The following is a 27,914-nucleotide window of genomic DNA, read 5'->3' as shown; positions in this document are numbered from 1 at the left end:
TCCAAATGAAGACTCCGAATGATTTCAACTCTCACCTCCGAGAGAGCTTTTCCCTTATTCCAGAGGAGGTTGGGGACATGGTGGTCAAAAGCTGGTCGGTGGATGTCCTGGTGGAAACCAAAAGACCCGTTGGTGGACTCCAGTGGTGAGGGAGGCTGTCAAGCTGAAGTAAGAGGCATTCCGGGCCTGGTTAGTACTGGGAATCTCTGATTCAGCAGACAGGTACCGGCAGGCATAAAAGGCCACAGCTGCGGCAGTGCAGTGGCAGAAGCAAAAGCCGGGGCATGGAAGGAGTTTGGAGAGGCCTTGGATAAGGACTTTCAGTCATGTTACATTTGCCTGGCTCATGGCAATGCAACAAAAGGGAGACCACACAGGGCAAACATTAAACAAAAGTATTTATTAAGAAAATGTGATTTAACAGAAAAAGAATAGGTTTCAGTGTAATTGGAGTCCTAAAGTAAAGGGTAGTGCAATATGGACTGTGTAATGGTAAAATGTACTGAAAACAACAAAACACAGCTGCTGGAGACCAAGGGAGACAGCCCCACTGCCCCAGCCACCTCCTTTATTACTTCATGAGCCTAGACCTGAAGCCAATTAGCCCAATCACACACACCTGCCAGCATTCCACCTGTGATTGAGAGAGAAGAAACAGGTAACACACCCAAGCAAACCAAAAGAGGGGCGTGACACCCCCCTCCAGTCCGAATAGAGCTCTCAAATCATCTAGCGTTTCTCAATTTTGAAGCCGAGGTCGCAAGACACAGTCACCAGCCCCACTCACATCTCCCTCAGAACCTGCTGCCACCACAGGATCAGATGGGGAAAGAGGCAACCTGTTGACTGTGGCCAGCACAACGAGCTTTACCTCCATGGCTGCATCTCCACTGGGCCTAGTCAAATGAGAGTAATAACATTTCAATACGTTTACATGACAAAGTTGTGTAGACTTCTTACAGTTAGGAATATCAATCAGATAATTCTGTTCAGAAACCTGTCGGATAACAGAATAAGGGCCAGTGAATTTTGCTTAAAATAGCGAACCAGGAATAGGCAACAATGCCAACACTTGATCCCCAGGGCAGAACACTCGTGGTTCAGTCCTGCGGTCAAACAACCTCTTCATCTTACTCTGAGCCTCAGTCAAATTTTCACTCGCCAGTTTACCTGCCAGACCATTTACGTAGTCAATCAGATTGGTAGAAGGTTCAGCATTTTTCAAATCATCTTGCAGAACTGCCAATGGGCCCCGCACCTTATGCCCAAACACTAAGTCATTGGGACTAAACCCTGTACTTTCCTGTACAACCTCCCGAGCTGCCAACATAAGCCAGGGTAGACCCTCCTCCCAATCTTATTTTAAGCTCAGTGCAGTAAGAGCGCAGCAATGGTTTCAATGTCTGATGGAAATGCTCTAGGGCCCCCTCTGAGCATGGTAAGCACTAGCTTGGTTGTGCTTCACACGCAACTGGCACAGAACCTCAGCAAACATCCGAGATGTAAAGTTTGACCCTTGGTCACTCTGTATAACTCTTGGAATACCAAAGATTGAGATGAACTGGAACAACGCTTTAACAATTGATCTGGTAGTGATAGTTTGAAGAGGGTAAACAGCTGGATATCGAGTGGTTTGACACATCACTGTTAGTAAATAGATGCAACCAGACTTAGGAGGAAGTGGGCCAACACAGTCAATAATGAGGTGTTCAAATGGTTTACTCACAGCAGGAATGGGATAAAGAGGTGCCGGCTTAATAGTCTGGTTAGGTTTGCCAGTCAGCTGATAGGTATGACATGTCTTAATAAACCTGGAAACATCCTTCTTCAGCCGAGGCCAAAAGAAATACCATAGTACTCTATCATAAGTCTTCTTAACCCTCATATGCCCAGCCACATCACCATGAGCTGTCTCCAAGACCACTTCCCTAAATTTAACAGGTACAACAACCTGGAAAACAGGGTCAATCACAGAACAATAATCATGAGGAAGCCATTTACAAATCAATACCTCATCCAAGAGGAAATAACCACCGACAGAGCTCTCCAGCTCCTCCTCTGGTTGAATCCCCTCAAACAACACTTTCAGTTCAGGATCCTCCTGCTAATATCAGCTCACTACGAGAAACCGAAGGAGGAAGATCAGGAAACTGGAAGACAGAATTCACAGGAGTAAGATTATCAGGCTCTTTACTACAATCAGATTCAGGAGCTGTGCGACTCAGCACGAGTCACGGCATAGGCTGTAAAAACCTCAGGAAACTCCTTCACACTGCTGTCTGGTTCTGTTGACAGAGGCGACCTAGAACTAACAACAGGAGGTGGTGGCACATCACTCCACACCCATCCTCCTGCCAGGTTATTTCCTAAAATTATTGCCACACCCTCCACAGGCAGTGAGGGTCGAACTGCTATGTTTACTACCCCCTGGACAAGATCAGAGTGAAGTTCAATTTCACGCAAGGGGACAGAGTCTGCATCCCCATCCCTCTTATCAAAACACTGCTCCCAACACTTGACTCCTGAGAGAAAGGCAAATTTGACTCCAATATAAAAGACTCTGAAGCCCCCGTGTCACGAAGTATCTTAACGGGCACTTTCTGTGGAATACCCACCAAAGAAACAAAACCTGCTGTAATAAAGGGGCCATAGTCAGAATCCTCATCAATGGCCCGCACAGTCAGGTCCCTGTAGTGCTACTGCTAACTCTTTAGCCACAGGCAGACTGGATACTGAGACTGCCATTGCCACTGGCCTAGAGTGAGAAGCCTCTGCAACCACCGATGCTACTGGCACAAAACCTACAGCAGGCGCTGCAAGAGCCATCGGTCTGACAGGGCCCCCCCCCCCCCCTCCACTGTGAGGTTTTTTATCTCTCAGTACAGGGCATTCCTTTTTCCAAAGGCCCTTACCAAGACAGTAATTGCAAGTCGAGTTAGAATCCACTCTGCTATGACTGCCATACTCCGACTTCAGAAAAGGAGCAGAAGACCCATGACGCCCACTAGGAAACCTAGAAGAGCGGTTTACAGCCATGTTCCCTGTGTTTCGATCATGTTTTCGACTACTTTCGCCACGAGAATGAGTCACTAAACTGAATTTTGTGGGTCAATACAAACTCGTCTGCTAACACAGCAGCCTCAGCTGCTGTCTTTACTTTGTGTTCATTAATGTAGGTGGCAATTTGATCAGGGACAATGTTTTTAAACTGCTCCAAAACAAGCAGATTAGACAAATCATCCAGAGTTTTTACCCCCACAGCCATAACCCAGCGGTTGAAATGACTATTCAATTCTCTAACAACCACAACATGAGTGTTTCTCACTCTTTCCAACTTCTAAACCACCTTCTGTATGCTTCAGGAACTAGCTCATAAGCCTTTAGAACAGCTGCCTTAACAGCCACATAATTTTTCCTTTCAACACCATTAAGAGCAATATAAGCTTCTTGAGCTCGGCCAGTAAGCACACTCTGTAGCAATATGGTGCAGTGGGAATCAGACCAGTCCCTATCTGCAGCAAAACACTTGAACCGTGGATCCCTTTCATTGAACTTGGGCAACAATCTAACCATGCCAGCCACATCAGACGTACGCCCTGTGCACTCCCTGGTGGAGCTAACCAAGTCTGCATCTCTAGCTTCAGATAGTTTGCCCTCTGCAATCAACCTCAAGCGTTCATGTTCCTGTGCCAACTATGCTTCCTGCCATTTCTGAGAAAATTGCTATCTTTCCAATTCCAATTCTCTTTCCTTTTCACGCTCTTGAGCCTGAAACTCCAATAACTCCCTCTGCTGTCTCTGCTGCAATTCTAATATTTCTTTCTGTTGATCAAATGTTAGACCAGGAATACTACAAGACCCAGAGGCTAATCCATAGGGTGCCACACTTGACTGTTCTGCTGGCTTAATGAAAAAAACTTCACCATGCAGTATGCCCTTCTCTATCAGTTCAACCCGTAACGCATCTTTAATTTCCTGTTTCTTTGCTCGTGACTTCACCAACTCAAGCTCAATATCATGATGCTCAACAACTTTCCAACAATTCATGTGACAGAGTTGCCAAAAACTCATCCACAACATCCATAATTAACTTTCAATATAACAAATACAGATCAAATTGGAAATCTGGAACATCCCAATTACAAACTCATACCAGCAATAACTCCCCAGCCCTGAGTAGTGAGTACCTGCACACGCACACAAAACAGAGAAGTAACTACCGCTTACAAGAGAGCTGCCTCAATTTGAGATCTAACTCAAATTTCCCCCTGACTAACCACTCAATGCTAGTCTTCAGTGCGCCCACATGGAACTCTTCTACTACGTCATGTGAGGTCAATCAAGCGAACAAGAACGAGAGTCATGCAATGACTGCTTCCGACTTCGGTCCCCACCGTTTTAAGTGAACTGTTGTTGCTTCGGTCACATGGACAATGTTGTCGTTGGCAAATGGCTACTACAGACAACAAAGCCCAATGGTGAAAATGGTTAAATAGGTGGAGTAGCTGAAGCTTCAGAAAATGGCAAGTTCTCAGTTTAACTTACTAATTAACTAACGAAAGAAACTAATCCGTACATGGAGGTGAGTCGGTTCCTTTTGTTCACCAGAAAGATTTGTTCAAAAGGAACAAATCGTTCATGAACGACACACCACTACAATCAAGACATCCAGCGATAAAGTTGTCTGTTTACTTTTTAATACCTGGGAACACTGCCACACCTGATTAACTAGATTAGTTTTTCCCCAATGTTTTTCAAACTGGAGAAACACAGTGGTAAACTCTCATATTCCATTTAAACATTCCACTAAAATATCTTTCTGTGAACATCTGAGGTGAGAAATAGGCTATGTAATTGCTCACCCTTGATTCTTATTTCATCTGCAACACCTAGTTTGACAGTTTGATCGGTGTTTCATGAGTCAGGTACAGCTATGCTGTACAAATTCATTTTCATATAGAATACTTGCAAATGAGATGGACACACCTACTCCTCCCACTTTTTGAGTATGCAAAAAGTACCCGGATGTATACTGGATTAGCAAAAATTTCTGAGTATGCAATCCAGTTTACTCAACGGTCAGCAGGCACCCCATAATACATTGCGACTACTTTTCCATCATCTGTGCAACAATCATATGGTAAGAGTGCAATTAATAATTTCTGATGAAACCATAAAGCGTACATAGGAACTGGAGGGGGTAGGAGTGGCCAGTCAGTGAAGACTAGGAAGTATCGGGAAACGGCCTATACTCCGCATGTTCACAACTGTTGAGGGCAAAAGTGCTTGCTGCCCTTTCAATTCAATGTAGAAAGGTGACTTAACCAAAGAAAACATCATCGGCCCTTTTTTGTGATAAAACATTTTATTATGTACAGAAGTTTCTGAAACAATGATTGTTTTTGTCCAGACGTCTTGAGAAAATATTTATTAAAACGTGCATATTTTATTACATAATGCATATTTTTCAATCTGCAAAGTGTAACAATCATCAATTGAGTTTCAAAATACCAGCGGGGAAGTTTTATTTTGCCTTCAAAAGTCTGATGTTCCCCATTCACTTTAATGGGGGGAGCTCAATGTTTTGCCTTCAACAAGGAAGTACATGCTTACTTCCAGGGCTTCGCTGCTTTGGTTGGCTGAGGGCGTGCTTCCCCATCAAGTTACATATGCACGTCTATGGATAAAACAACTGTAGCTGCGTTTCCACCCAAAGTACCTGGAACTTTTAGTCCCAGGAACTACTTTTCAAGGAACTAAAAGGTTCCTTCAGCCCATTGTTGTCTGCGTTTCCACCGCGGTCTAAAGTCCTGCGACGATTAGGCAAATTAGTCCGCTGACGTATGAAAAAGCGACGTCATCGTCGGTCCATCTGTCCTATGATTTCTTCTGTAACTCCATACTGCCATCGAATGTTATTTTCCAATAACGGGACAGCCCGGAGGGGTTTATTCCACTTATACAATGGGTTACCAATAATAAATATATATGGTTACTTTAGTATTTATTGATTTTTATCGACTTAATCACCTGAAATTATTTTTCCGCGGCCGTTTGAGCATATTATTTTACCATTGTCAAGCAAAACTCTCATTGGTAGTTCGACTTGGACCGTTGTTATGCAACAAACAGGATGTAACAGACCAATATACAGATTGTAACAGTTTTATCCTCTCAAACACATTCATTATGTTTTTATGCGAACATTCACTATCATGTCTTGACATCCGAGGCGACAGAATGCATTCACATTCCACAAATAACTGGTAACAACATTTATAGCAGAAAACATGCACACGTCGTAAACAATTGGCTGTTGAATTGATTCATTTGACTCTCATCGTCATTTCCATATAATCGCAAAATGACAAGAATAAATAGAATGAAAACTCGGACTTGCGTGAAAATTTAAATTAATATTGCAGTGGTACAGCCACCGTTTGCTTTCATCTTCAAGTTACTGCTAGCGGAGCAGCTAAATACTTGAAGCGTGCACCTCCAGATGCGAACCATGCACCATGCGAGTCCATATGTCTAGTCTTCCTGGTCTTTTTGTGGAATTGAAGAATCGCAGAGTAAAACTGTGGCAGTTTGAAAAAGCAAAAGGGACGATTACTAGAATTAACCTGTTATTTTACCCTGACAAAAAGGTGATTTTTTCAGTTTGTTTTTACTGTATCCCCAATGTAAATTACGCAGAACTACTGCATACCTCACATAGCTAACTGTGTCAAGCGTTTTGAGTCAATTATAATGAGCTAACAAAGAAAATCCAGATGAAAATATTCAGCAACCAAATTAAATTGTTTGAATGTTTTGGTACGTAATACGCTGTCCCAGCACGAATGCTTAATATTTTATAAAACAGCTTTAATGCTAAAGCAAGAAAAGAACAGAAGAGCACACAAAATAATCCTCAATCTTAATTTCTCATCTGTAGACATTAGCAGGCTATAACCAAAAGTAGGCTACTGCACCGCATAACATAATGTTTGAATTAAAGTTATTATTTTGAAAATAATAAATCGGTTTGCGGCTGCAGATTTTTAAAAATGTCGGTTGAAATAAAATGCTGCGAGTACTCAACCAATCAGAAATGTTCAGCGCTTGCGCCCCACCCCAAAAGTTCCTGTACTTTTCGAACGTACTACCCCCGAGCAGGGACTTTTTGGGGGGTAAAATAAAGTCCCTGGAACTTAGAATTTAGACCCTGGTTCCTGAGGTGGAAATGCACTGAGTTCCTCAGAAGGTTCCTAGTTCCTGGGGAAAGTTCCTGCGGTGGAAACGCGGCTTATGGCAGCAACACAGGGGACCAGGGATTGCCATTCTCGGTGAAGCTTATAAACTCCAGTGGTTACTCAAGGTATTGCAGCAGTGGTATTCCAACAAGCAAATTTCCCCATTGAATCCATTCAAAACTATGAATTTACCCTGGCCAAATTAAATTATTTTGGACAGAACTTTTTCTAAAATTTCTTCACACTGAACTAATTACTCTCCAGGCACCGATTTTGTCCCACATAAGAAGATTTATTTAATTCCAGTTTGGTTTGCATGGTTTTACATCAAAGCGCGCATAACTGTTTAGATAAGCATGGCGCACGCCCGCGCATGAACGAGTATGAGACTGTTATTGACTCACCAGAACCGATGTATCAGAATACGTGGAGTATTAAACCATGACGTAGGATTACATGAATCCATCACCATTATTGTTTTCATTATTGTTATTTTGATATATGAATATTATTAATAATTATATTACCTTCCGTAATTTTCTTGTGCCCCTTGTTCATGGTGTTGACTCGTGACAAATAAATAAATGATTAATAATAAAGCTGGAATGTGTGGCACTTAAATTAAGATTTTATTGTGCTGATTCCACCATATTATTTTGAGTAGCCTACATACTAATTCTGATATTGCTACTAATAGCCCAATATCATTAAAAATGTTATTAGTTGTAGTATTTCTGTCTTTGCATCATGATGGTTCTGATGATGACTAATTACATAGGCTATGAAAAATAAATAGGGCAAAATTTAATTTGCTCTTAAATTGTTTCAAATGATTCTATGGTGCTGATCGTGAAGTGGTGATGATGAAGATGATAAACATCATTTATAAAAATATCGATTGTATGAATATAGAATGAGCCTATTTTATCTAGATTTTACGTCATTTTTGCATTTTGACCATTTATTATTTCTTGGCTGACTCATAGTTCAGTGCACTCAGTAGTGAAAATTTGTATGTGTGCTGTGATAGACCGACCATCACATCAATGGCTATCACTTTTCATAGAAGACTGTTGTTTTTGAAGTCACTTCAAGGTACCCTGTTGTTGGCTACTACTCACCGCATTTATAAGGATACGAATGTTGGTTTTTCAGTGGATTTGTCATCTCTTAGTGTGTATTTCATAATTTAAAAAAACACACAGACATAAAGCACAATTAACTGGGGCAGTTTTTAAGTGATGGGTTACATTTATCAGCACTAGGCAATGACATCCTGAATTTCCACCTTGTACTGCTTAGATTATGTTCGTACCTGAGTTATATATATATATATATATATAGGATATATAGAAGGCTTATAGCCTACTACAATCGAATCACCGATCACCTTTAAACAACAGTAGCTAGATAGTAGCTAGCTCCCATAACACAGAATGGCTGAGTGCACACTTCTTGTCTGTAGGATTTAAACCAGTCAGGAGTTGTGGCTGTAGTGTATTATACCATATTGCTATCCGTAGCTGGAGGAACCCAGATGTAGAAAACACTGGTATGTAGTCTGTAGGTGGCACATGGGAGAGGCGAGTAAAGTTGACTGTAATCTGAAGTTCGGGCGTCCTGGCATTTGTTCTTACAATAATGAACAGACATAACATGGTGTCTGAATTAAAACACGGAAAGACACGGCAAAGCATGGCACAGTTAAAACCACCGCCGAATTTGAGTTTACAAGGGAATCTCCTGGAGAATTGGAGAACGTGGCTACAGCACTTTGAACTTTTCTGTGTTGCCAGTGGAGTGGCAGAGAAGTCTGAAACAGTGCAGTGTGTTTCAGACTTCTCTGAAACACACTGCACTGAAGTGTGTGACATTCCTGCATGTCGCGGGAGAAGAAGCCATAAGAGTGAGTAACACATTTGTTATCCCAGAGGGACAGAGAAACAAAAGTTCCAAGAGTATTGCGAGCCCAGGAAGAACTTACCTTATATTCGGCATGTTTTTCACCCGTGCTCAAGGTCAATCCAAAACGACAGACTACGTCACGGACCTAAAAAATAAAGGGAAAGACTGTGAATTTGGTGATCTACACGATTCACTGATACGTGACAGAATTGTCTGTGGGATACGAGACGATCAGGTTAGAGCCAGACTGCTGAGAGAAGCTGAGCTCACGCTTGTAAAAGCAGTCAATGTGTGTCGTGTCAGTGAACTAACGTCTAGCCAGGTGAAAGCGTTTCGTGACGAAGTTGATAAGCACAAAATTGGCACAGCCAGGGCAAGCAAAAAGGGCGGTTACACAAAAGAAAACCCAATGCCCAGGGAAAGAAAAGCGGTTGACTGTAACAGATGTGGCTATAAGCATGAGCAAAGAAAATGCCCAGCCTTTGGTCAAACGTGCAGAATATGCGAAAAGAAAAATCATTTTGCAATAATGTGCAGAGCAAACAGCCAACCTAGACGCAGAAAAATGCATGTAGTGGAGCAGTCAAGACAGTGATGACATGTTCATTGGAACGATAGAGATGAAAAGCATCAAATCAACTGAAACTGCACAAAGTGACCAAGACAGATGGACTGAAGATCTTATAATGAATACAAGCCTGAATCCGCAATAGCTGCGACCGCCCACGTGCATGCATGCACGCACACACCCTCACACAAACACGTGACCTCTTCTTTGGCTCATGACTAACCTTTCCACAAAGTCGTGTGCAAATCTATGAAACTATTCGGGAGTTATGCGCCTTTTGGTGATAGGCCATGCCCATTGCCATGCCCCCTCTTGGTCAATCGGCCTTGAAAGTTACTCAGCTCTACCTTCGGTCATGACTAACGTTCATGCCAAATTTCAGACTCCTGTGGCGAAAACAGGCCACTATGGGGTGGGACACTTTTTGTGGACCAATCGACCAACCAACCGACTGACCAACAGACAGAGCTATAGAGCTGCATTCGCAGCTAAAAAGGAAGGTCACATTCCGACTTGACACTGGGGCTGAATGTAATGTTTTGTCAGCTAAAACTTTTCAAACATTAGACCTCAGAGGCAAACTCCGCACATCCAGTTGCAAGCTCGTCACATATTCACGCCACAAGACGGCGCCATTGGGCAAAAGGTCACTGACGTGTCAATACAAAGATCAAAAACACAACATTGACTTTGAAATAATAGAAAAAGATGCTCCAGCAATACTAGGGAAAGCAGCGTGCCAGAAATTATGTATGGTGAAAAGGCTGTACAACATGGAGAGAAAAAATAACATCCTGAAAGATTTCGAGCATCTCTTTTCTGGACTTGGCTGCTTACCAGGTGAGCACAGCATAAAGCTAGATCCCGAAGTAAGGCCGGTGATACATGCGCCTAGGAGGATCCTAAGGACCTGAACACAGCGATTAGACAAGAGCACTATCCACTACTCACGGTGGAGGAAGTGGTGTCACGCATGCCCAATGCAAAATACTTCTCTGTGTTAGATGCAAACCAAGGGTTTTATCAAATAAACCTGGATGAAGACAGCTCAAAGCTGTGTACGTTTAACACACCCATTGGAAGATACCGTTTTAAGCGAATTCCCTTTGGCATCTCATCAGCAAGCGAGGTATTTCAGAGAGCTGTGGCCCAAATGATCGAAGGACTGGATGGAGGTGGTTAACATAACTGACGACCTGCTGGTATGGGGAGACTCACTGGAACAATATGATCAGAGGTAGGTGAAGCTGCTACAGAGAGCAGATGAATATGGCCTGAAGCTGAAGAAAAGCAAATGCAAATTCAGGATGACAGAGGTCAAGTACATAGGCCATAAACTCAGTGCAAATGGGCTGAGGCCAGATGAAACGAAGATTCTAGCCATTGTGCAAGTACCCCCACCTGCTGACAAGCAAGCACTTCTAAGGTTCATGGGGATGGTCCAATATCTAGCCAAATTTATTCCAAATCTCTCTGAGGTGTCTGCTCCTTTAAGGAAGCTGTTACAGGGAGAGACAGAATGGCACTGGGAGGAGGCTCAACAACAAAGCTTTGAAAGCTTGAAGCAGCTATTCACCGAAGCTCCCATTCTGAAATACTATGATGTCAACCAGGATGTGACCCTGTCCGTGGATGCCAGTTCGGAGGGCATCGGAGCAGTAATACTGCAGGATGGATGCCCTGTGGCATATGGCCAAGAGCATGGATTGTCAACGCAGGTACGCTCAAATCGAGAAAGAGCTGCTAGCCATAGTATACGGCTGCGAAAAGTTCCATCAACATTAGGGTTGGGTTGATTTCCAGTTTTGCCGGTCCGGTCCGGTGTACGAGCTTGAACCGGTTTGACTTTATGCAAACCGACTGAACCGGCATTTGTCATTATGAGACATTCTGGCAAATTAAAAAGTAGCCTACATCAGCAACCTGTGCCGAAGGCGCTAAATCCAACTCGCATTGCATTAGTAATAAGCAATAAGACAACGTGATTAACATAATATTATGTTTGCTTAAAAACGGAGCCACTAGTGTCTGAGTGCAAAAAAAAAAAAGAAAGATTGACAGGCCGTGCGCAATTTCGTGCCAAGGCCAGCAACAAGGAGATCAAATTTCAGTAGGCCAATCAAAGGTGGGTGGGGGGAAGACGAGTGCACGGTGTGTTTTTTACTAGAAAGTTCATGTGTTTTTTGGGGTGACGAGACGAGACATAGCAGAGTTAGTGCCAAAACAAAAACTGCGCCAATATGGCAATATTTTGGATTTGAAGCCGATGAAAGAGGTGCCGCTACACTCTCATTCATGGGCTCTCATTATGTTCTGTCACGCAAATTTTGATCCAGGCTGCAAAAATGATTCAGGTGACGCAATGACATTCTAAAACAATTGTTATACCCATTGTGAAGTACTTAAAGTTTTGTTGCAGCGTCCGTTGCTATGCCGACGCAGCCAGCCTTGCTACATTCTTTGGTGAGAATGTAGCGATTCTAAGACAACTCGGCAATTTCTCTGGTTTAATGGGTTATTTTCCAGCCTGAAGTGCGATTGTATTGGTAAATGGCTACACATCTCATCTAACTTGTGAGTAGTTAACTATCTCCCTGGATATGAATTAAATGTTTTAACAGAAAAAAATAATAAATGCTATTTTATCCACGAAAATGGCTATACAAAAAGGCAAAATAAATGTCGTGATCGTGATCAGGTCTGTTTCGCATCAGGGCTGCAATTCAAAGCAGAGAAACTAATTGTACCACAGCAACTGAGACCGCAGATGCTTAGCAAAATACACGAGTCACACTTAGGTGTAGTCAAATTTAAAGACAGAGCCAGGGATGTTCTTTATTGGCCAGGCATGTCTACACAGATTGAACAAGTGGTAGCGCAATGTGCTGTCTGCAATGAGAACAGGAATAGCAATCAAAAGGAGCCACTGATCTCGCACCCCCTACCAAATAGGCCGTGGGAAAAGGTCGGCACAGATCTGTTTCACAGCAATGGCTCAGATTTTCTGCTGTGTCGACTATTTCTCAAAATACCCAGAGATCATGAGGCTGAGCGACACAACCAGTAAGGGTGTAATAACTGCCATGAAATCCATATTTGCGAGGCATGGAATTCCTGATGTGGTCATTTCGGACAATGGTCCACAGTATTCCAGTGCAGAATTCTGAGGTTTTGCAGAGGACTGGGAGTTCAGCCATATCATACCCAGTCCTGGTTATGCTCAATCAAATGGACAAGCAGAAAGGACTGTGCAGAAGTTGCTTAAGAAGTCTCAGGATAACACTGGTAACTCTTACATAGCAGTTCTGGAGTATCGGAACACACCAATGGAGGGTGTAGGATTGTCACCTGCACAGATACTAATGGGGCGTCGGTTGAAGACAAAACTTCCGGCCTCCACTTCACTACTCACCTCTGAAGGGGCACTCAGTGTGCACAGAAAGCTGAAAGAAAAGCAAGCAAAACAAAAAACCTACTATGATCGCCAAACAAAACACCTACCTGAGCTGCACGCTGGAGAAAATGTCCGAATGCAGTGTGGAGACGTGTGGAAGCCAGTGGTGATTCTGAGAGGGCACGAACAACAACGATCCTTTGTGGTTCGTACACCTGAGAGAAGGATGTTCAGAAGAAACAGGAGACATTTGAGGAAGACAGCTGAGAGGAAGTTTCCAAGTTGCAAGCTTTGAAAACACACAGTCTACTGACAAGGACAATTCAGACTCAGAACGCTCAGCACCCACTCAACACAGTGACACATATGACTTGTCTACTGTCACACAACCTTATCATACTAAAACTGAAAAAAAAAAAATGCAGTGTATTGTACCATATTTCTATCCATAGCTGGAGGAACCCGGATATAGAAAATGTAGTACGTAGTCTGTAGGTGGCACATGGGAGGGACGAGTAAAGTTGACTGTAATCTGAAGTTCGGGTGTCCTGGCATTTGTTTTTACAATAATGAGCAGACATAACAGTGGCTAGCCTGCTAGCTAGATATAATTACGTGTTACAGTCAACTGCCACTGAATGTTTGTATCGCTCGGAAAAGTTAGCCATCTACAACTGTCCTACTGTCTAGCTACCTGGGTGGGGCTAGTCAGTAAGACAGCTTGATAGCTAGCTTGTGAAACCTAATTTAGTTAGCTAGCTAACCACAACTTCTCACTGTATTTCAGTCTTGCTAGCTCGATGTAGCTTTTTCAGAAGTAAACTACATATCTAGCTTGTTAGCTAATGTAATGTACAGTCTTGCTGAATGCTTCTATAAAAATATTGACTGCCTTATTTATTACTGCCTAATTTTAGAAACCATATCAGAAATGGCCACAATGCGTCCTGTAGCTAGCCAGCAACGATAGTCACAGTTCAGCGGCCACTATACTCTAAGGAGGCTTTCACATTAGGGACCCGGATCCGAGTACACTTGACCCCAAAGTCCAGTTCGTTTGATTACTGTGAACACTTGTGTACCGTACCTGGGCACGGATCAACGAACCGTGCCCGGGTCCACTTGAAAAGGTGGTCTCGAGTACGGTTCATGTGTACTCGGGTACGATTCGCATCAGGTGTGTAAATTACTGTACCAAAACACGGAAGTGGACTGTTATTTAGAATGTGACATCATAACTAGTCTGGTCAACAACTGTTCTGTTTCTCACCTTATTGACGAATGCGAGTAGCAGTCAGCGAGTAGAGTTACATTTTTCAACGCCGCCTGACTCCTCCGAAATCTGCGTATGCGCACAGCACGCGCCAATCTCTTCCTCTGAACTGCAAGGTCATAGTTGATAATGTAGGAAGGCAGGCGAGAGGGTCGTTCTTGACATTGTCTCCAAAATATCAATAACAGTAGGCATAGTGCGAAGGTCGACTCCATTGTATGGGCTTGGGATCTTGCGATTGGCGTGCTTTTCTATACTGGAGCGACAACATAAACAAATGTTGCGTAGTTGACGCAAGTGTCAGCCCCGGTGGAGGATCCCTGGCCGAGGTTGGGAGCTAAACCCAAATCCATCACCTGCTCGACACCCTGTGCTCCAAATCCCTGGACGCTTGTTACGGGGAAAAACAGCGAGGGAGGGATTCTCCCAGCGCCTCTCCACCGGAGCCTCTCCAGCTTGGTAATCGCTTTCAAGTTCTGGATGAGCCGGTTAAACCTTCCTCCCCTTTTCACCAAGATCCGCAGCTTGGTCCCTCTCGATTATCTACCCTTCCAGGAGCGGCTGATGTCCAGAGTCAGGGGACTCAGCGTCAGGCTCCATCCCACCGCTGCCCTACTGGACCGCCGGTGCCTCGTGGAGCTGCTGTCTGCTCCCGCCACCTCCATCAGCCGGAGCCAACCCCTCCTCCTTCGACACTCATTATTGGTGACTCGATAGTCAGAAATGTGAGAGTCATTGGAGCCTATATTCTCTTTTTCCCAGGTGCTACTGTACGAGACATCGCTGAAAAAGTCCCTGATATTTTAAAATCCTACCCTGAGGTTGATAGGATCATATTGCACGTTGGTACTAATGACACTCCAAAACAGCAGTCCGAACTGTTAAAACTTGACTTTGTCCACCTCTTTAATACCCTAAAACAGTCCCATAGCAGTGTTTACATCTCTGGTCCAACCCCCACTCTCGGTCGCGGAATGGGGCGCTTCAGTCGACTGCTCAGCCTCAACACTTGGCTTTCGTCTGCATGCAACACCCACAGCGTGCACTTTATTGACAACTTTAATCTATTCTGGCAACGTGATCATTTTTTCTGGGCAGATGGTCTCCATATGAATAAAGCTGGTGCGCGGATACCATACCATAACGTGCCCATCACTCGTTCCAGTCGTGCTGATCGGTCCATCAGGGATTGATGTTCCCCTGGTCCTAGTCCCTATCACAATGGTTCCACCTCGTACACTGTTACATTTTCTACGGGACTTGGACCATAAAATGACATTTTTAACATCCCTGTCAGGATTAGTAATAGTCAGTCACAGGGTCCTGATCGTCCCCGACCCTGGCGGATGTGAGTCCGCAGAAGCGACGTGGACCACGGGAACCTTCGCCCGTTGGCTCGTGCTGCAACGGCGGCCAGCAGGGAGCTTAATCTTCGTTTGGCTCTGATTAATGTTAGATCGCTAGCAAATAAGACTTTCTTACTAAACGACTTCTTCACCTCTCGCCATTTGGATTTTATGTTTCTGACTGAAACCTGGCTTCATGCTGGTGAGTTTACTCCCTTTTCCGAACTTCTTCCTTCGGACTGTTCGTTTTTCAGCTCCCCTCGGACCACCGGCAAGGGGGGAGGGGTAGCGTCTGTATTCAAATCCACCTTCCACTGTCGGCAGACTCAGTCTGACACTTAATCCAGCTTTGAGCTGCAGCTATGTGAATTAAATGTTCTTTCTCCCATGTTGTGCGCGGTGGTGTATCGTCCACCAAAGTTAAATAAGGATTTTATACAGGATTTTTTGCAGACTTCTTGGCCGGGATCATGTTAAAATACAATCGTTTTTTAATTGTTGGTGATTTTAATATACATGTATGCTGTCAAACCAGACCACTCGTCAAAGACTTTTTGAATGTTATCGACTCGTTTAACCTCACTCAGTCGGTTACTGGCCCAACACATGAAAAGGGTCACACACTGGACCTTGTGCTGTCTTACAGCCTATGTGTATGCATCAGTGAAATTTGTGATACTTGTATATCGGATCATCTCCCTGTTTCATTTACTGCTACAGTCCCTTGTTCTAGGGTTACAACTTGTGCTCCTGCACGCCACCTGCGTGCAATTAACCCTTTAAACGTGTCGCAGTTTTCTATTGCTTTTAAAAACTCTATGCTCTATACCCTGGATAGCTGTTGTGATCTCAGTGCAGAGGAGCTTATCACCCTTTTTGACTCCACTGTCGCTCCATTTAGGACTAGACGCTCTAAGCCACTTTCAGAGCCGTGGCTGAATGATACTACCCGCGCTCTCAAACACGCATGCAGACGTGCTGAGAGAAAGTGGAAGAAGGATAAGCTCCATGTCTCTCTAGGAATTCTATGAGACTGCTTATCAAAATATCAGATAGCCGTTAAAACTGCCAAAACAGAATTTATATCAAACCTCGTCTCTCAAAACAGTCATAGGCCTCAGGTTCTTTTTACTGCTTTTAACTCTCTTATAAATCCTTGTGATACAGCTTGTATTGTGCCATCGCCTACACTCTGTGAAAACTTTCTTACATTTTTTATTGAGAAGATTTCTGCTCTTAGATCTCCATCCACCTCCTTTACCCTAGACTCAGACTCTTCTGTTCCTCCTACGTGCCCAGCTGTCTTCGATCAGTTTGAGCCCGTATCATTCTCCTTATTATCAGAGGTAGTTCATCATCTGCGGCCTACAAATTGCCCCCTAGACAGTATTCCCTCTCGCTTACTAAAATAAGTTTTTAATATTGTTCGGACAAGTATTCTTGTTTTGATAAATAACTCCCTTACCTCAGGGTGTGTTCCAGCTGCCTTTAAACATGCTGTAGTGCAGCCTCTCATCCAAAAGAATAATCTGGACCCTTCTGTTTTATCTAACTTCAGGCCAATTTCCAAGCTACCTTTTCTGTCTAAAGCTCTGGAGAGAGTAGTTTTTATTCAGCTTCAAAGTTTTTAGATAATCATGGCATCTGTGAGAAGTTTCAGTCTGGTTTTAAATCACGCCATAGTACTAAAACAGCTCTTTTAAGAGTTTTTAACAATCTTCTTTTAACTGTTGATTCAGGGAGCTCTGTTATTCTGGTGCTTCTAGACCTGACTGTTGCCTTCGACACTGTGGATCATAAGATCCTTTTATCACGTCTGGAACAGTGCGTAGGCATCAAAGGTACTGCTCTTAAATGGTTTCAGTCACACCTGACAGACAGGAGTTTTTCGGTTCACCTAGGTGAATATTCTTCAATTGCGGCCCCACTTACTTATGGGGTCCCCCAAGGCTCGATTTTGGGCCCCATCCTCTTTTCTTTGTATATGCTGCCCTTGGGGTCCATTTTTAAGAAACATAATATTCCCTTTCATTTTTTGCCGATGATATACAAATTTATCTGCCTATAAAAACAAAAAGTAAAGATTCAATGCAGATTTTATTGAACTGCTTAAAAGATATCAAAACTTGGATGGATTTAAATTTCCTCAATCTTAATGAAAATAAGACCCTGATGGTACTCTTGGCCCTTTAGCTTCTGATAATCGATCTTTTGTTAAGAATCTTGGCGTGATTCTTGACAGCTCCCTCAAGTTTGATAAACAGATTAGTTCAGTTGTCAAAGCAAGCTTTTTTCAGTTAAGACTTTTGGCCAAGGTAAAGCCCTATCTCTCTCCCAAAGATTTCGAGAGAGTTGTTCATGCTTTTATTACCTCTCGGTTAGATTATTGCAACTCTTTGTATGTGGATGTAGATCAGTCGTCTCTCCGTCGTCTGCAGTTAGTGCAAAATGCAGCCGCTCGTCTTCTAACTGGGAAAAGAAAGCGTGATCATATTAAACCTGTATTGGCTTACCTCCACTGGCTGCCTGTCCACTTCAGGATTGATTTTAAGATTTTATTGCTTGTTTTTAAGGTTTTAAATTGGCTGGCACCATTTTATCTAGCAGAACTTTTGCAGCATCATACTCCAGTTAGAGCACTAAGGTCGGCCAACCAGATGCTCTTGGTTGTTATGAGATCCAGGCAAAAAAAATAGAGGTGACCGAGCCTTTGCGGTCGCTGCACCGAATCTCTGGGTCAGCCTACTTTTTCATATAAGAACTGCTCAGACCCTAGAATCTTTTAAGTCGCTGCTGAAGACCCACCTCTTCTCGTTGGCATTCAATTCGAGTTGAGCTTGTCACCTTGTTTTTATCTTCTATATAATTTTTTTATTACTATGTTTATTGTTTCCTTTTATTCTTATTTGTATTACTTTTATATTCATTTTTGGTATTTTAAGTTTGTTCAAGCACTTTGGTCAACTGTGGCTGTTGTAAATGTGCTATCTCATAAAAAACAAAAAAAATGTTTTCAACGTACAAAAATGGCAAGTTACTCACACATACAAGACATACCCCGTCTATAACTCATTCATTCAGACTGCCAAAATCCAGACCTGCGATTAAAAGTATTGATATCAAAATGACGCCAAGTTACAGTAGGCCTACTACAAACAATATAGGCTATCTTGCCTCATCGAAATTACATAAGATGTATTCCAAAGCAATGCTACCCAATATTTCCTCAATTCTTTCAAGTCAATTGGCCCTGTGTGTATAAGCATGCACTACATGGGCAGGCCAAACATATGTGTGGATGGCTTTCTCACAGTCAAGATTGATTGAATAGGCGTGTATATGTCCAATTTGTATTGGTATGTATGTATTTCGCTGCCCAGCCTTTCTGTTGCGTGAATGATAGTATGTTTCTTGGTATAAGTCTGTGTTCGTAAATGTGAATGTAACATGCTGCCAGGGAAATGTCCCCATGAGGATAAAGTTGTCTATGTATGTATGTACAATATGTATTTTACATGCAGTACTTCTTGTACGTAGCAAATATACAATAACTTGTACATTTACTGAAATTCAGTTCAGAAGCGATTATAAACATGTTTTCTGGAGAAATATGCTTCCTGTAGTTACTCACCAGCAGTTTTCTACATGAATTTCAATGTGTTCCATCAGGCAATTCGAAATATTTGACACTTTGATCTGACACAAAGTTTGCATGACATTGTAAAATGGTAAGATTAAAAAACACAGGGCCAAGTGACTTGAAAGAATTGAGGAAATATTGGGTAGCATTGCTTTGGAATACATCTTATGTAATTTCGATGAGGCAAGATAGCCTATATTGTTTGTAGTAGGCCTACCGTAACTTGGTGTCATTTTGATATCAATACTTTTAATCGCAGGCCTGGATTTTGGCAGTCTGAATGAATGAGTTATAGACGGGGTATGTCTTGTATGTGTGAGTAACTTGGCGTGTTTTTTATGAGATATCATTTCTTTTTGCAAAGCGTTTTATTATGAGAGTGAGAAATGCGACCCTGTAAGAAACGGTTGTGGATTATGGCTATCCTTGTGTGAATTTGTACAGTCTGATGAGCGTGTACCGTTTAGCAGTTTTGGTTTGCTATATATGTAAAACAGTGGCTGTGAGAAAGGGTGCAGTGGCGTGAGTGTAAACCCAGCATAAACGCAGGTGAAATATGGCCAGTGTATGTACTCACGGATTAGACGGCCATCCAACGAGCCTTGACTGACAAAAGAATCAGCAAGCCCGTAGAATTAGAGCTGCCTAGGTCGCAACTTGTGTACCCTTCTGTCCTGCTCCGTTGTCTGTTATTTCGTGAAGATGCACTTTTAGTGTTTGTAAGGTTTATAAGGCATTTTGATAGGCTTATCTGCAGGTAGGAATCCTCTTTGCTGTTTTGTTAAGCTAGAACCGGAAAAGTTGATAGTGGAGAATAGGAGCAGATGCATATGTGCCAGCAGGCTTTGCATATGAGAAAATAACAACAGTGTGAGATAAATTAGATGAAATGATGAAATTGCGTAGTTGAAACAATATGTTTTTAGCAGAATGGGTAGTAGGTGAAGGTTGACATGATCACAGACTATAGTGCGAAGTAAATGAAGTTACCATGAGCAAGCTTAGTTTCCTTAGCGAACGGTATATATAACAGTCTGTATTAAACATTAGTTGTTGAAGTGGAGGGTTAAATAATGGGTGAAATCTATTGCACTGATGTGTTTTTCTCATGTTCAGTACTAATAGTTATAATTACGAGTGAGTCATGATTTTAAATGTAATGTTTTAATGCGGAGTTGCAGAACGTACATACGTAGTAATTGTTTGTATGTGGCTAGATAGAGAACAGGGCAAGGTAACATGAATGTAGAAACGTGGCATTTGCTGATAAGAAGGTTTTGTACGGTAGCCAAGTGAAGAAATATAGTTAGTAGAAATGGCACAGTGGTGAACTGGTGTATGTTTTGAATAAAAGGAATACATTTGCCGTCATGAAATGCATATGGGTGGCCGTGAGTGAGTTTTGGTAAAGCAAATATAAGCGCAAGAAAACGTTAGTGTAAAAGAGGAAATTATCAGCCTGAGTGCGAGGCGGGATTCAAGCCTTCAACCGGAGGTTTACCAGTCTGTGACTTCGTTAGTGCAGCACCATGCCATAGCTATGCAATGCGTGAAATATCATTAGCAAACCTGCCCGTGGTTTTAAAGAAGAACACAGGCCAGTAAGCACAGAAGAGCTCCCGTTGAATCCATATGGCTTAGCAATATTGTAGCCGGTTAATAACTGAACGTGTATACGTTCGGTGAACGGCGGGTAGATATGGTGCAAAAGCAATAATTGAGAAGTAGTAGACAATTATTAGTGATGGTCGAAGCAGGTTAAAGAAACGTGTTTCTAGCTGGGCTTGAACCTAAGACCCCGTGTTCCCAAGACTGTAACCTTACCCACTAGGCCACAGCAGACTAGCTGTTTAAACAGGAAATGTTTCAGAATAAAAAGGTATGGGTATTTTGCGTGTTTATGCGAGTTTTTGATTGGGTCGTGTAGGTGAAGATTTGGCTGATGTCGGTAAAATGTCCAATGGGGAGACATGTACAGAATTTAATGTTTTTAAGGGCTGAGTGTCTGTGGCTGTTGTGGTTATTTCTGTGGGGAACCCTGAAAAGTGCCAAACTCTCGGTGCTGTATAGGTATGGGGCATGCCCCTGCCAAGGCGTAACTTGGCATACCTGCCATCCCAATATAAAAAACTTTGACTTGACTTGACTCGGGTACAGAACAACATTACTAATGTGAAAGCTGAGTGGCGGGGGAGTGGAGAGGGGTGGCAGTCGTACTCAGGCACGGTACGAAGCAATCGTACCTAATATGAAAAGAGTTTGTCAGACGATTTGAAAGCTTTTTCGGAGCGCACCCCGCGGGTTAACGTCATTTCTCTGCGTTTACCGCGATCCTTCACATTTAGGTACCCATTGCGCACACTCTGGTGCCAACGACCCATAATCAAACATGGCTGCGTCCATGAATTGGCTTCATGAGCCATTGAGCAGCTCCCATAGGAATCCATGGATAGGGAGGTTGAACGTTCTGCCTGCAATGTAATCACAATGGGAGTTCCACGCACAAACATAAAACAAAATGGCATCTGGGCTCACTTTAACAGGTCATTTAAGGAAATATAGAAAATCGGAGTAGATAGAGCAATTAAATAGTTTCAAAAGTGCCCTGATAGTTCAGCGGTTACTCGTTTACTTCAAAAATCAGGAACCATTATGCAAACTTAACTGTTTACGAGCATTTGTGCTTGCACTTAAGGCTTCACCAAAATGAGTGGGGGCATTATAAAAAATCTAACCACATTGAAGGCATTATTACTCATTTCACCACAAGAAAAACTCACTGTGAAATGTTTCAAATGTTAATTGGTTATTAGTTATTGATACGTTTGTATATTTAGGTGTCCTAAAAACGTTACAGCTGCCAGCGTCCTGAGGGACTTTTAGAGGCTGCCCCATACTTTCCGTGTTCCGCGGACAGCTGCGGACTTGTACCGGTTGCGCGGACGCGCACCCGGTTCCATTCATATTACCGCGAGGGTCTGCGTCGGTCTGGTGTTCCACGCATGCGCATTTCCCGATCTACACTCCATTCCAGTTCCATTACCAGAGTGAATGCCATGATACGAAAATTTTCGGTTACGCTGATTTATAAAACGCTATTCCAAAAGCAAAATTAGACATGGTATACATCGTTAGAAAGCTTATACTCTCACCTACTGAATAAATGAATTGTCAATAAAGCCAGACTGTACTAAAAAGGGCGACAACGCCGTAAACAAACAGGTGTGGTATTACGCACAGCTATTTTTGGAAGTACCCAGGCATCACAAATGCGCGTGTATTTAACAAACAAATTTTCCAAGACCACTCAGTCTAAAAAGGGACATCTCTACACGTAAAACCAATGGGAAGGTTGTATATTTATTCAATATTTAGTCCCAGATATTGACTGTAGAATGACATGGTATCATTTTTTAAAACTTTGTCTTGTTATTTCGTTATTCAGCCAGCAGCGTTTTCACTGCTGTATTGGCATATCCTAGGGCTATTGTCGGGTTTATCTTGTTGCTAAGACGGAACACGATTTTTGAGCGGTGAAAGAATATTTTTATGAATGCCCAGCTAGACAATATAAATGTGGGTAATGGCGGATCTCCTGGCACAACTCTCTTCAAAACAAGCATCCATTAAATTTTGTTATCTGGAGCATACGCAGTCGGCGCGCTTGCTCCAGCCAGTTGGAGTTGGTTAAGTTGGAGTTGGCTAGCGACGTTGTTTCAACAAGCTTGTAGATGGCTAAGAAGGGGAAGCTAAAATGATAGCTACTTAGCTAGTGTTAATAAAATTGCAAGTAATAAGTAGCTAACGTTACCTAAGTTCTAGCTGCCATGTTTAAACTACGGTTCATTTCTGCATCAGTCTCACCAGAAGCCTCCCGAGCCAAAGGCAAATACCGTTTTTCAGAGACCGTTATAACGTTGTCGCTACACTGAAGTAGCAAGCTAGAGCTAGACTAACGCAGGTAGACATAGGGTGCTAAAATATTCCTTTGACATGCTTAAATCTAATGTTTTTTAGCTAGCTACAGGCATTTTGTTAGCGTTTCAGCCTTTGGTTGCATATTGTGGCGCCGATTTGTTTTCCCCTCCGGTGGGCGTGGTTTTCAGAGTATGACGCGTTGCGCTCTGTCTTTATGGCGGAGGATAGCGCAGACATAGAGCTTGTAAGTGTAAACGTCACCAAGCCACTCCCCTCGTTTTCCTGCAAATTTGTCAATGGGAAAATGAATGGGGCAATTTTCAATAAGCAATATTTTTAGTTACAAGTCGGGAACCAGTTAGCTATTGGTATGCGGTACTCATGACATATATGACTCATGAAATATAATATCAGCAGCATGATTGACCCATGAGAAGTACAAGGTACAATGTTGTGTACGTTTAGTACACTTAGGAACTACACCGGTACTGTACTCACGACGCACGCTTATATCGTCACGGCTCAGCTGGAACACGCTTGCGCCCTTCTACTTCTAGTGTCACTTTGATATCGTATTTCAATTTAAAATGACTGGAAATAACAGATTTGTTACGATTAAGTTATATTGTTTATTTCACATCATAATTGTACGGTCGTGATGACAACAGGTTTTCCTTTCAGGGATCTATAACATACAACCATAGACCGTATAAAAGAGTAGCCTACAACCTAACATAGGCCTAACTAACTTAAGACGTAATTTCAAATGGAATACAACGTCATATATATTTTTATCACAACACAACAACAATATAGCTAGCCAGCATGGTTTTCGATAAATTGCCGACAATATATTTACTACTTACTATGTTTTAATAAAACTATTTATTAGAAATTGTCTATCTCTTGTCTACTGCACCTGTCTTGTCTAAGTGCACTGAGATTCTGATTTTCACAATGTGTGTATTCCTTTGTAAGTGCTGTGAGCAGACTGAAAGTCTATGTTACACCGAAGCCTTGCGAAACGAAGTTTCATTACATCGTGTACTGTACAGCATATGGTTTGTAATGACAAATAAACCTGACTTTGACAGCTAGCTAGCTACCTGCTGATCCAGCCATTCCTAACGTTAACGTTAGCTAACCGAAACTTTATAAACGATATCTTTCATGCTGGCGCTAACAGACCTGCTAATCTACTCTGGCTGTATATGACCTGCTCTACATGTTTGGATTTGGAATGATTTTCTCCCTTCTTAACATTATTGTCCTGACCATTGAAAAAATGCATTAAGCTAACCAGTGGCACCGCATTTGTCGTGGGTATAGCTAGCTAGCCACCGGTGTTGGGTGCAGTTGGCCCTATCTGCTGGTCCAGAGTCAGTTATTTTCTTCTCCTACTAATGGTTAAAGTTGGGACCTGGGAAGGGAAATCTGATCCCAGACCAGCAGTTAGGGGCAGCCAAGGCACCGCACTTGGCGGGTAGACTTACAAGCACACGTGGTTGTGACGTGTATCTGTGCGACTGATTGATTTAGTGTAGTTCAGGACCACCAGCACATCGTAAATTGAGAGAAATCCGTTTTTTTCCCTCCAGAGATTGAAATAAATATAATCAAGCACATGCTACGGTAGAGAATGACGGTCCCAAAAAAAAAACGTGAGAAATCTTTTATTTCTAATCGCTATAGATATTTTACAATCAATGATTTTTTAAAAGTCAATAGGATTTTAACATTGGGCTGTGACGTCACGAACCAGACGCCCACTGGAGGCAATTTGACTTACAAGCTCAATTGTATCTGCTCGGGTTCGGATTCCAGAGTTGCGCATGTCTCTTTTTCACCATAATTACAAAATGCACCCATTCGTAAAACTCAAATGCTTTATACCACGATGTAGACAAGGTCTTGACGAAGAAATACAAGTAAACACATCATTGTTCAGTCGAGATTTAGCTGTCTAGACATGCCAGAAAACATTTCATAGGGCCTCTTCCACGGCATAGGCTAACTTGGACGAATCGGAATTGAACATTGAAGAAGGCACTGTGCCGAAACGCGTCTGTGCTGAGACGTTCTGACAGAAATAAAAAATAAAATCTGATTATGCAAAGTGCGGGCCTTTTCTTTCAACATTTCATTTCAGCAAAACAAAATCTTTCAGGGGTTATTTTGAATAAGATAGCGAGCGCCGGTTTCTTTTTTTTTTTTTTTTTTTGATGTGCCATGTCGCTTCTTACATAGCCTACCTGTAAAATGACAGTAACGTACTGTCTGTAGCTAGCTTGCTAGCCGACACGCCACACTAGACTCCAAAGTTAAGACAGGTTTTTCGGTTCGGCAGCTCATAAAAACTTGGTTCTGGGTTCTTTATCCAGTTGGTGGTGCATCCCACCACACACCAGCTTTTTTCTGTTGTTTGCTAGCAGACGAAAGTGACAAGGAGGCACCTTTACGCAATACAAAATCAATAGAGAGCGATGAATTGTTTTCCCCTCCGGTGTGGGCGGGACTTAATTGCGCTGTCTCTATAACCTGCTGCCAGTGTACATGTTTTCTGGTGGCTAGGTCACCGGGAAAACTCGCTTGAACAACAATATTTTCACATATATTTTTTTTCTCCAAGATCGTGTCTACAGTATGGTATAAAGGATTTAAGTTTTACGAATGGGTGTTTTTTTTTTTTTTTTTTTAATTTAAATTAGGGTGAAAATTGGGACATGAGCCTGGTCAATTCCAGTCCCCAACTGCAATGGAATTTTGAAGCCACGGGGCTGCTGTTTGAAACTGAGACTGTGAAATTCAGTATTCGTTTTACTGTACGAATACCACAAAATATTGGTTCATGTTGTTAAAGGAAAACACCACCCTAAAGTCGCACAGGTGATGATGCGTTTCCCTCCAACGATAGTGACTATATTGACAATACGTAGCATGTATGACATTATGCATGATGAATAAACTGTCAAAATATGTTTTCTGAAAGATCGCCAAAACAGGTTTGACCTCCCTACCATGGAACCGGTAAATGGAAGCTGTCTCCAGTTCTTGTATAGACTCGAAAAAAATATCTCATAAAAAACACGTTTTCAACGTACAAAAATGCCAAGTTACTCACACATACACGACATACACCGTCAATAACTCATTCATTCAGACTGCCAAAATCCAGGCCTGCCATTAAAAGTATTGATATCAAAATGACGCCAAGTTACAGTAGGCCTACTACAAACAATATAGGCTATCTTGCCTCATCGAAATTACATAAGATGTATTCCAAAGCAATGCTACCCAATATTTCCTCAATTCTTTCAAGTCAATTGGCCCTGTGTGTATAAGCATGCACTACATGGGCAGGCCAAACATATGTGTGGATGGCTTTCTCACAGTCAAGATTGATTGAATAGGCATCTATATGTCCAATTTGTATTGGTATGTATGTATTTTGGTGCCCAGCCTTTCTGTTGCGTGAATGATTGTATGTTTCTTGGTATAAATGTCTGTTCATAAATGTGAATGTAACATGCTTTTAAAGAAGAACACAGGCCAGTAAGCACAGAAGAGCTCCCGTTGAATCCATATGGCTTAGCAATATTGTAGCCGGTTAATAACTGAACGTACAGACGGTACGTCATAATGCATATGGCTTAGCAATATTGTAGCCGGTTAATAACTGAACGGTGATCGGCGGGTAGATATGGTGCAAAAGCAATAATTGATAAGTAGTAGACAATTATTAGTGAGGGTCGAAGCAGGTTAAAGGAGTAACATGGTGGTTGAACGTGACACTTCCCAGTTGTCTTTAGGCAACAACAAAACAAATGTGCATAATTTTTTTATTATTCAGTCATTTCAATGTAGTTTAAAACGTATTTTTCTAAGCCTAAATTTCCCACTATAAAAGTTCACCCGAACCGTCTGGGCGTGGTAATGAGAACTGTCAGTTAGCTATGATTGACAGACCGTGCCCCGTTACCATAGCTACCCCCATGATAAGCGCTATTTTTGGGAGACTTTTCACAAGCTAGCTAGCTTAGTAGTATATCAAGTATCGATAGATAGCTAAGATAAGGACGTTGACTTATATCCAATTATAATTTTTGCTATCTAGCTAGCCAAGTTAAGATAAAGGCACAACTATAACGTCCTCATAAAAGCAAACTAGCTAGCTAACGTTATCGATAACATTGCCTTATGAAAGCAAACTACCTAGTTAGCTAACGTTAGCTAGCTAGCTAGCTAAATGACTATAACCAGAAATAATCTAATAGTCCTTAAAAGGCACTCTAATTTAAGTGAACCTAACGTTAGTGAAATATTTGCATTGTCTTGCCCGTAAACCAGCTGCGCAAACTATGGGTCTCGAGTTATCCATGGGTTTACGGGGCGTGGAAAGGGGAGTGGTTACTGTGTTCGTGAGGCACCAAGTTGAGAACTTTCTCAACCGGTTGAAAATAGGACGATAAATTGAAAACGCGTATTTCTCCAAAAATACAGAACGGACATATTTAAGACTTTACTCATTGTGTTTCTTCAATGCCTCTTGTGCAAATAGCACATAAAACCGAGAAAGTGTGAGAATCACCATGGTACTCCTTTAAAGAAAGGTGTTCCTAGCTGGGCTTGAAC

General features: G+C 42.3%; 1 long non-coding RNA gene across 1 annotated transcript; it reads right to left on the bottom strand.

The window, feature by feature from the left end:
* Window positions 1–566: 566 nt before the first annotated feature.
* On the bottom strand, window positions 567–25,728 carry LOC118230535. Its single transcript, XR_004765865.1, has 5 exons — window positions 25,535–25,728; window positions 13,213–13,320; window positions 9,223–9,288; window positions 788–896; window positions 567–634 (listed from the first exon to the last, which is right to left on the bottom strand). It is a non-coding gene; the product is annotated as an uncharacterized LOC118230535 (long non-coding RNA).
* Window positions 25,729–27,914: the final 2,186 nt, after the last annotated feature.

Source organism: Anguilla anguilla, chromosome 6 (genome assembly GCF_013347855.1).
Source record: "Anguilla anguilla isolate fAngAng1 chromosome 6, fAngAng1.pri, whole genome shotgun sequence".
Taxonomy (NCBI): Eukaryota; Metazoa; Chordata; class Actinopteri; order Anguilliformes; family Anguillidae; genus Anguilla; species Anguilla anguilla.
The sequence above is the reverse complement of the archived record's forward strand: the minus strand, read 5'-3'. Positions and strand labels throughout refer to the sequence as shown.